The sequence below is a fragment of the Chlamydotis macqueenii genome, chromosome 3 (genome assembly GCF_036417535.1).
Source record: "Chlamydotis macqueenii isolate bChlMac1 chromosome 3, bChlMac1.mat, whole genome shotgun sequence".
Classification (NCBI taxonomy): domain Eukaryota; kingdom Metazoa; phylum Chordata; class Aves; order Otidiformes; family Otididae; genus Chlamydotis; species Chlamydotis macqueenii.
The window spans coordinates 44,593,095-44,601,911 of record NC_141558.1 but is presented as its reverse complement, the minus strand read 5'-3'; the positions used below and the strand labels follow the sequence as shown (position 1 = coordinate 44,601,911).

At 45.2% G+C, this 8,817-nt stretch overlaps 1 long non-coding RNA gene across 1 annotated transcript; it reads left to right on the top strand.

Annotated features, from left to right (window-relative positions):
• On the top strand, positions 1-4,195 carry LOC147601230 (uncharacterized). Its single transcript, XR_015258184.1, has 3 exons — positions 1-146; positions 832-967; positions 3,864-4,195. It is a non-coding gene; the product is annotated as an uncharacterized LOC147601230 (long non-coding RNA).
• The last annotated feature ends 4,622 nt before the right edge of the window (positions 4,196-8,817 follow it).

Genomic DNA, 8,817 nt, shown 5'->3' with positions numbered 1-8,817 from the left:
CTTGCTGAGACTGATGGTTGTCTGAGTTGTAAATCTTTTTAAATTATCTTTGTTTGTTTTTTTTTTTTTCCTTGGGATGCTGGTGGTGGTTGTGCTCTTCAGGGAGTTGAATGTTGCCACTCTCAAGGAGCAGCGCCAGCTGGGAGGTAAGCAGTGGGAACACATGGCCAGGGAGAGGGTAGGGGCTGAACAACCCCTTGAGGGGCAGTAAGCTTTTAGGTTGGCTCACCCTGTCTTGTGAAACGACACCTTCAGATAGTAACTGAAACACTAATTGCACTCAAGCCCAATTTGAGTACTATGAGAGTCTTGGAGGAGATTTGCATTTAATTTCCTTCTTAAATAAAGGCAGAACTCGAAGTTTCCATGGCATCCCATTACGCTCTCTCATTGCCTGTTGTTCCTTGGTGGTCCAGTGATGTTTCATGGACACTTTTTGCAGAATTTTACAATTTCTTTACATACATTTCCACAAACATCCTGTGTCAGATTCCTAGGGAATGGAAAAAAAGAGGGAGGAAGTAGTGGGAAAGGAAATGTGTACTGGCTGTGAGTAGAGACAAGTATAAAGACTGTCTTGTGGAAACTTTTTTCTGAAAATGCCGTCTCAGGTTCTTTCACTATGTTGAAATCTCAGCTTTAATTAAAAAAAAAAAAAAAAAGATATTTTCCACACACTTCTAAGAAATGCTTGAAAGGAATAATTACATGCAGTCTAGAGGTTCAGAAGTCAGAAGGCTCAGCTTCTGTAATTAGCCAGCCTGATGAAGCAGACTGGAGGATAAAAAGTGAGACAGAAGGTGAATCATCACATCAGTGTTGATACTGTAGTTGGAGGGATTTGAGAAGCACCCAGGAGTACCCGGAATGGCGGACAGCATTGAAAAGCCAGAAGTTGTAGAAGGAAGAAGAGTGATGCCTGGAAGATAAATATGATTCTGACGGAGACAAGAAATGGGAAGCAAAGGTACACAGGGCTGTTGGGTTTGAGTGTGCCTTCAAAGAGGAACTACTGATGGTTGGGAGAGTGCCTCGGTGTTAGAGTGAAGCGTAACAGTTCCAGTATTCACAGCTTCTCATTTGTTTTTGCATGTTAACCTCCAGTACCTCATTCCAAATGCCTACACCCTTGCCAAGCTCCTGGAAAGGAAAGATGGGCTCCTGTTTCTTAAAACTGAATATTGGTCACTTAGTAATCATGAGTAGCTTCCAGCTCCCTCATTCATGGTGTTCCCCATGTGTTTGTAGAGGATCTCTTACCCTGCCACATGCAGATGTGTTCCCACTCTACTACTTTGCATTTAATTCCCTTTTAGCAAGAATATATGCTATGGCAAAACTTCCCCGTCTATCCCAAGATGCCCACAGGTACAAACAACTTGTATCCTAAAATTGCAACACTGTTTAATGTAGTTGATGTTTATTTAATAAAATTACTAATGTTAAAGGCAAAAAATACATAAGCCTGAATGCATAATTTCTCTTCCTCGTCATCTCCCCTTTGAAGTCCTCAAACTGCTCGACAGCACTGCTTCTCTCTTACTGCCGCTGCTGGGCTTTGCTGGGCCTGCGAGGGAGCAGTAACAGCGTACAATCATCCTTCAGTACCTCTAAAGCAGACTTTATGGTTTATTTGATTCTGTGCTGTCTCAGAACAACTTTCTGTTTTTACAGTTTGGGGTGAATTTTGTTGTATTGTTTCCTGCTTCATGTGACGAAAAAATAATTCTTCCTATGTAATGCACTGCCTTGCCATTGCAACCACATATTTTCCCTAGCCCCTTCTCCAAGGGGAAGCAGAATGCTTCTTTTATAGCCCTTTTGAAATCACTGGAGAATGGATTGAGAGCAGCCCTGCGGAGAAGGACTTGGGAGCGATGGTGGACAAAAGAAGCTCAACATGAGCAGGCAATGCGCCCTTGAGGCCCAGAAGGCCAACCGCATCCTGGGCTGCATCAAGAGAAGCGTGGCCAGCAGGTCGAGGGAGGTGATTCTGCCCCTCTACTCTGCCCTGGTGAGACCCCACCTGGAGTACTGTGTCCAGTTCTGGAGCCCCCAACATAAGAAGGACATGGATCTGTTGGAGTGAGTCCAGAGGAGGGCCACGAAGATGATCTGAGGGCTGGAGCACCTTTCCTGTGAGGACAGACTGAGAGAGTTGGGGCTGTTCAGCCTGGAGAAGAGAAGGCTCTGGGGAGACCTTATAGTGGCCTTCCAGTTCCTAAATGGGGCTTGTAAGAAAGATGGGGAGAAACTCTTCAGCAGGGCCTATTGTGATAGGACAAGGGGTAATGGTTTTAAAACAGAAGGAAGCAGATTCAGACTTGATAGAAGGAAAAAAGTTGTTTACAATGAGGGTGGTGGAACGCTGGCACAGGTTGCCCAGAGAGGTGGCAGATGCCCCATCCCTGGAAAAATTCAAGGCCAGGCTGGATGAGGCTCTGAGCAACCTGATCTGGCTGGAGATGTCCCTGCTTCTTGCAGGGAGGTTGGACTAGATGGCCTTTAAGGGTCCCTTCCACCCCAAACTATTCTATGATTCTATTATTTGATTCTGCTTAGACTGCATAGTATTGTAAATTGGAATCATATATCATTCTTTTCAGACGATGATTTAAGGATTAAAAATAAGCCTATATTTCCTCTAGTTCCTCTAGGGTTTAGGACAAATTCTAATAATTTAAAGTCTGTACTAACTAGACTTCATTTGTGTTGACACACATCCCATTTTTTTAAGCAATATAAAATGTGTTTTATTCTAGCCAGAAGGACTGAGATTTTACCAAGGATGTAAAATCACCTGGTCCATATTGACTTATACATGCATTAATTGCACAGCCACCTCTCAGTGCATTAGGAATTTGGGATATACACTTTGATCTGCATTTTATTGTGCTTTTATTCTCCCATGGAGTCACTCCAGCAATATAATCAATATTCACTTTTTCTAAAATATTTTTTTTTTCTGCTTAAAAGGATTACGAAGACCATTAGTGTTCCACTAACAAATCTGAAACCTCTGTTGTGTCCTCATGAGATAGGTTAACTTAAAAAAAATCAACCAAACCCTGAAACAAGTTAGACATTAAAATGCTAACGTTGCCTTGTACAGTAGTTGTATTATAAAAACTTGCAAGAGTAGAAGATACAGAAAAAGATCTAGTGTTTATTTTCCTGAATTAGAATAAGCACATACAACCTGAAAACATATAAAAATGAAAGTAATAAAAAAACCCCCAAACAATAAAAAGGAAACCTCAGAAGAATATATTCAGCTCACATACATAACTGTAAAAGTTAGCAGATCTGCCCCTGCAGGCAAATGAGAATCTGCGGGCAAGTAATGGGCAAGCGCAGCTGTGGCACCTGGGAAGGCTGCCAACAGGTTTTAAAATGTTTTGCACCCTCCACATCTGTAACACTGAGTATCGTGTCCCTGTCATGCCCAGGGATGTTGCAAACCAGTAAACCCCAGTGTTGTTCTTTCTAAACACAGCAGCACCAGATTTCCTTTGAATGTCAAAGAAAGGTGCCCCGGTGTTCATTCATTCCTGCTTTCCCAAATCCTAATAGTGAGACTATCTAACTCCTCAAGAGGGCAAAGCTTTTGAACACTGGGACAGCTCCCTGATCGTGGGCTTGCCTGGAGGCCTCTGCTCAGCAGTCAGGAAATGCATGACCCTTTGAATTTTGCATCACCAGAACAGCATTTCTCAGGACACCACAGTGAGAAACGTCCTGCCAAAGCTGCCCACAGAGATGTCTGGTAAGGAGAAATATGCGCGGGGAGGATGAGATCTGGCTCATCCTGCAACATCTGTTGACAAAGTGCTCTTGAGACACCTTGTTTTTTCCTTTTCCAGAGGAAGTGTGAATCCCAGGTGAACCTAGATTCTGAAGGTGTAGCCAGGTGAGATGATGTCCCATGAAAGGATGAGAAAGAGAGGAAGCTACATGAGCTGAAGGACATCATGGCGAGTAATGGAAAAAACGTCAAATGGCCTGTCTAGGCAGGACAGCATTCCGTGTGGGTTGTGCAGCGTCTCTCCCTTATTGAATCCTACCTGGAGGTAAGAGAAAAGCTTCTCTCTACAGGACTACCTGACAAGCACCTTTTTTCCAGAAACAAATTCACTATAAACCAAAATCCTGCTATCTCCTATGGTGCTCATCTGTTTGCCTTCTCGGAGGATGCCGACAGCAGGCCATCGGCTCTGCTGCTGTCACTCCCATTCATCTTTATTTCCAGAGCTCTTGGAAGACGGATGCTCAGCCTTGGCCTCAGGGACACGCCCTTTGGAAGGGGCTCTCCTCCTCTTTTCCATCCCTTCTCATTCTCCTCCCACTGTCTTCAGCTGGGAGCTGATTTGGAGACAAACGTGTCATGCTGGCGATAGATTATCTTCTTCTCACATTTATTGCCCTGAATTGACAGGCTTTGTGCTCGCTAATGGTACGCTGCCCCGTTTTGCAGCAGCTAGCGCTTTCACCTCTGTCATCACCACCTTAGGCTAGTTGCTCGCTAATCTAAGGCAGATGCATTAAACAACTTCTTTTCCCACAGAAAACACCTCTTACTTAACAGGGTTATATCTGAAGACTGTATGCATCTTTTGAAATCAGCAAATATGGCAAGGAAAGGAAACCTCCTTAAGGAAATCTGCAAAAACTTCATATATCTCTATTATTAATCAAATATGAACTGAGATGCCAGTCAGGTCAGGGCAGTGTGTACTGCAAATCTTAATTCTACCGAGCCGAGGATGCTGTAAATGGGAGAGGGAGAGCACTTACAAATGGGCAAAGACCGGGAGCCACTGCACCAGGCTATGGCAAGCAATCCGTAGCTGGTTCCCAACGCTCTTCTGCTGCTGAGAAAGTTTTACACGAAAGATCTGACTCTAAAAGTGCGTAACCACCCCCACAACGTTGTGAGGGTTGCCAGTTGTCCAAAAAGCTTGTAAAACAGTGTAAGAAAATTAAAAACAACTAAAAGATTGCAAGACTGTAGGTCGATCTGCTGAGTACCTTTTTTCTGTTTATCTGGCTCTGTATTAATAACTTATGGATGTGTCTAACTTCGCGGCGAGCTGCCAGCCTGAGCATTTCCACCTGCAGAAAGCAGGAGGTTTCACCAAAGCCATTTTTTTTTTGTGGTGAAAAGCAAAGAACCCTGAGTTATTTACAGAATTCGGGGCAGTCTCAGGGTATACATCACCTCAGAAAGTGGCTTTGTTTACCAGAAAGTGCAAGGTAAACTCTAAGGAACTGCTGGAATTGCACCTAATGTGGACTTAGCTATAGGTACTTCTGTTTAGCACAGGAAAAAAATGTTTTGCATTTCCTATGTATTTGTACCTTTGTCTGTCATTAAAACTACCATTAACCTCTTTTCTAAATCCAAATCAAAATACAGCAAAACTGTTTTGTAGCTATACCTTGGCTACTTTTATCTGAATAATTAAAAAGACATGTCTATGAAACTCAAGCTGCCCAGAGAGATCATTAATATTACAACAAAACCAATCCAGGCAGCAGCCAGCGATTATTTCAGAAGGATCTTGGAGAGCCTGCCGGTGATGAAAAAGCCTTTTTTCACCCTCTCATAAACTCAGCCCTCATCACAAAACCCTATTAAATTACATCTTCTGCAGACAAGGGCTGTTCCAAAGAGAAGGAAAGCACCTTTGTACCATGGTTGGATGCCTTGCCAGCACACGAAGCAGGAGTCCCACCTGAGCAGGGGTGTCACTTTGGCTGGGGACAGCCGGTCACCGCGTATGGGCACGATGAGGCGCTTTCACTTCAGGCAGAGCAACCCGTAAAAACAAACCATACCGATTAACGGGGCTGTTAGAAGCTCTGCACTGCCCAAACTCTAGCCACTTGGAAGAGAGCGAGGCAGCGAGTAGGAGCCTTGGGTGCTACTGGTGTGGGAGACAAGTGGAAAATGGGTGGCCCTGTTTCTTGAAACCCTGAGGGGAATCTGGTGAGTGAAGCTCTGCTGTTCAAACCCAGCTGGCAGCAGTACGGAAAAGCAAAACTTGGGGCAAGGCATTTGCTGTGACCCCTGATTTTTAAAACACTTAGTTCTCAGACAAACTACAGACGGGACAGCTTCTGCCAGTGAGACTCCTCTGCAAAGAGCCATCGCAACTGCCGGGCTCAGACTGTGGGCTTGACGCCCACCGCCAGCTCCGCAGGCAGCCCGCCGTGGTAATTGCAGGCTTTTTTAAAGAGGTGCAATGAACCCAAAGACATTGCAGGAAAAAATAAATAGATTAATGTAATGAAGATCCAGAGTCTTTATACCAACATACAGAATCTAGTACCGCTAATGAGTTTGTTAGTCCCTCCCTGGCCCCAGATCAAACTGCAGACTTCAGAAGAAAAAATTGACTTGCTATGTAACAAAGTAGGCTTAGAATATGTTAACTGGAAAAATCTGCTTATTTTATTCAGTTATTCTCTCTTCCTTGAGGCAGCCGCACTAGAGCAGATCACAGATAAAGGTGTGCTTCAACGTATTAGATCTTGTTTTGCTCTGCACAATGTATCTGAGGGATCATGGTTCCAGACTGTGCTGCGCTTGGTGTGTTTGCAGCCGGCCAAGCATGTGGCTGTAGCACTGTTACCTTTTATTTTCCCCACTCCAAAAAAGAAAAGTGGTAACTTAGCAAAGATGCAGAGCTGGCTTCCCACCCTCCCTGAGCGAGAGAGTGAGGCAGCTGTCAGTTCGGCGGGCATCACCTGGGAGCTGCTTGGAGGCTTAAGGTGGGAAAACCAGACCGTATCTCGGGAACCAGTCTGAGACTGCAGCACCTGCGGTGCACTACTGCCGTCTAATGAGCATCTCTAATACAAGTCACTGGTCACAGGAAACAGTGCTGCCTTGCGAGGCTCTGCACCTTCCCTGGAGGAAGGGACACCGCCTTCTTCCACAGCCAGGAAAAGGCAGGCTGAGGACATGCTCTCTGCTGTTTTGCCTGCAGATAAGCTTGGCTACCAGGCTGCCAGGCCAAATGGATTCAGGATCTGCTGGCAGGAGACTCTGAAAGCACGAGGAAGAGAGGCTGGCAAAGCACTGTCAGCAAGTCAAGTGGTACAGGTACGAGGGTACAGAACTTGTTTTATCTGTGTTCCTTATTTGCTGCTGTTAAACTCTAGCTACCAAGATGTGACATGGGGACTTCTACCTTTTAAATTATTTACTCCCTCCTTCCCTCTCTCCTCCCCTCACAGGTCTTCCTCGCTTGTGCTGGCCACTGATTTCAAAATACAGATTTTAGGATAGCCCATTTGCCTCTGAAAGTCAAGCAGTGGCAGCTGGGATGTGGATGCCCAGGACCTTTCTCTGCTCTCAGGGAAGCTTAGATCCCATCTGTAACTGGATCCCTCTTATCTGTAACACAGCAAGCAATTCCCTTGCAGTAGCAAAAGCTGAGACCAGCTGTGACAGTCCAGATTTATTAGGCTATCTGCCATGTGAAACAAATCTTCAGCCTGAGACTTGCAGGTGCTGTAGCAGAGAAAAAGCACTTTTCTTCTTTGTCTCTTCACTGCCCTGCCATAAGAATTTAACAAAAACTTATGCTACAAATGACCAGCTGTAGCATGAAGTAGCTGCTGCTCTCACTTTGCACTCTTACTTCACTACCTGTGCATCTGTAGTGTGGAGTGGCCCAAAAGCTGTGAAGAAGGTGCTCAGCCAGCACCTCACTAAGGATGAGGGACAAAGGAACACAGCAGGTTTTGGAGGGAGCAACCAGTTTGTGGAATGAGATTTACCATGTCCCTGGGACCTCTCTGATCCCATTAATTCCTGAGAGCAGGATGTCAACACAGTACCAAACACATCTTATATATCAAACATGGGGCTCTTGTGCTATAGCTTGTGGTAAATAGCAAGTTAAAAGTGAGGGATAAACCAAAATTCTGCAAGGAGCTACCACAGGAAAGTGTCAGAGAACAGCATCCTTCCTGGTGAGCAGGAGGGAGGTAGAGACTGTTGTTCGCACTGATGTTGCCCAGCAAAATTAAACGCAAAACTGGCCACCGCTGGCACTTGGAGAAGATGGCACACGGATCTGATCTCCATGGCTTCTCTCAGGGTTTTTATCTTCCTCGTTTGTCTAATCTGCCCCATGCCCTGAGGTAAAGCATCTACAAAGCCCTGGTCATAGACCCTGTCTACCCCCTACCACACACTGAAAATTGCTCCATTTGTGTGAAGAATTGTTACTTCTGTTGCCCTCATGGCGTAATAAAACACTTAACTTGCTGGAGCTTTTTGGAGCAGCTGTGTACACACCACAGCATTTCATCATAGAATGGTTTGGGTTGGAAGGGACCTTTAAAGGCCATCTAGTCCAACGCCCCTGCAAGGAGCAGGGACATGCCCGACTAGATCAGGTTGCTCAGAGCCCCATCCAACCTGGCCTTGAACGTTTCCAGGGATGGGGCATCCACCACCTCTCTGGGCAACCTGTTCCAGTGTTCTACCACCCTCATTGTAAAAATTTTTTTTCCTTCTATCAAGTCTGAATCTGGTTCCTTCTATTTTAAAGAAAGGAAGCAGATTCAGACATTACCCTTCATCCTATCACAACAGGCCCTGCTAAAAAGTCTCTCCCCATCTTTCTTGTAGGCCTCCTTTAAATACTGGAAGGCTGCTACAAGGTCTCCCTGGAGCTTCCTCTTCTCCAGGCTGAACAGCCCCAACTCTCTCAGCCTGTCCTCACGGGACATTAATGGAGAACATTTGGGTAGTGGTATTAATCAGAAAACAAAGGGCATTGTTAGTGTTTTAGGGTCAGT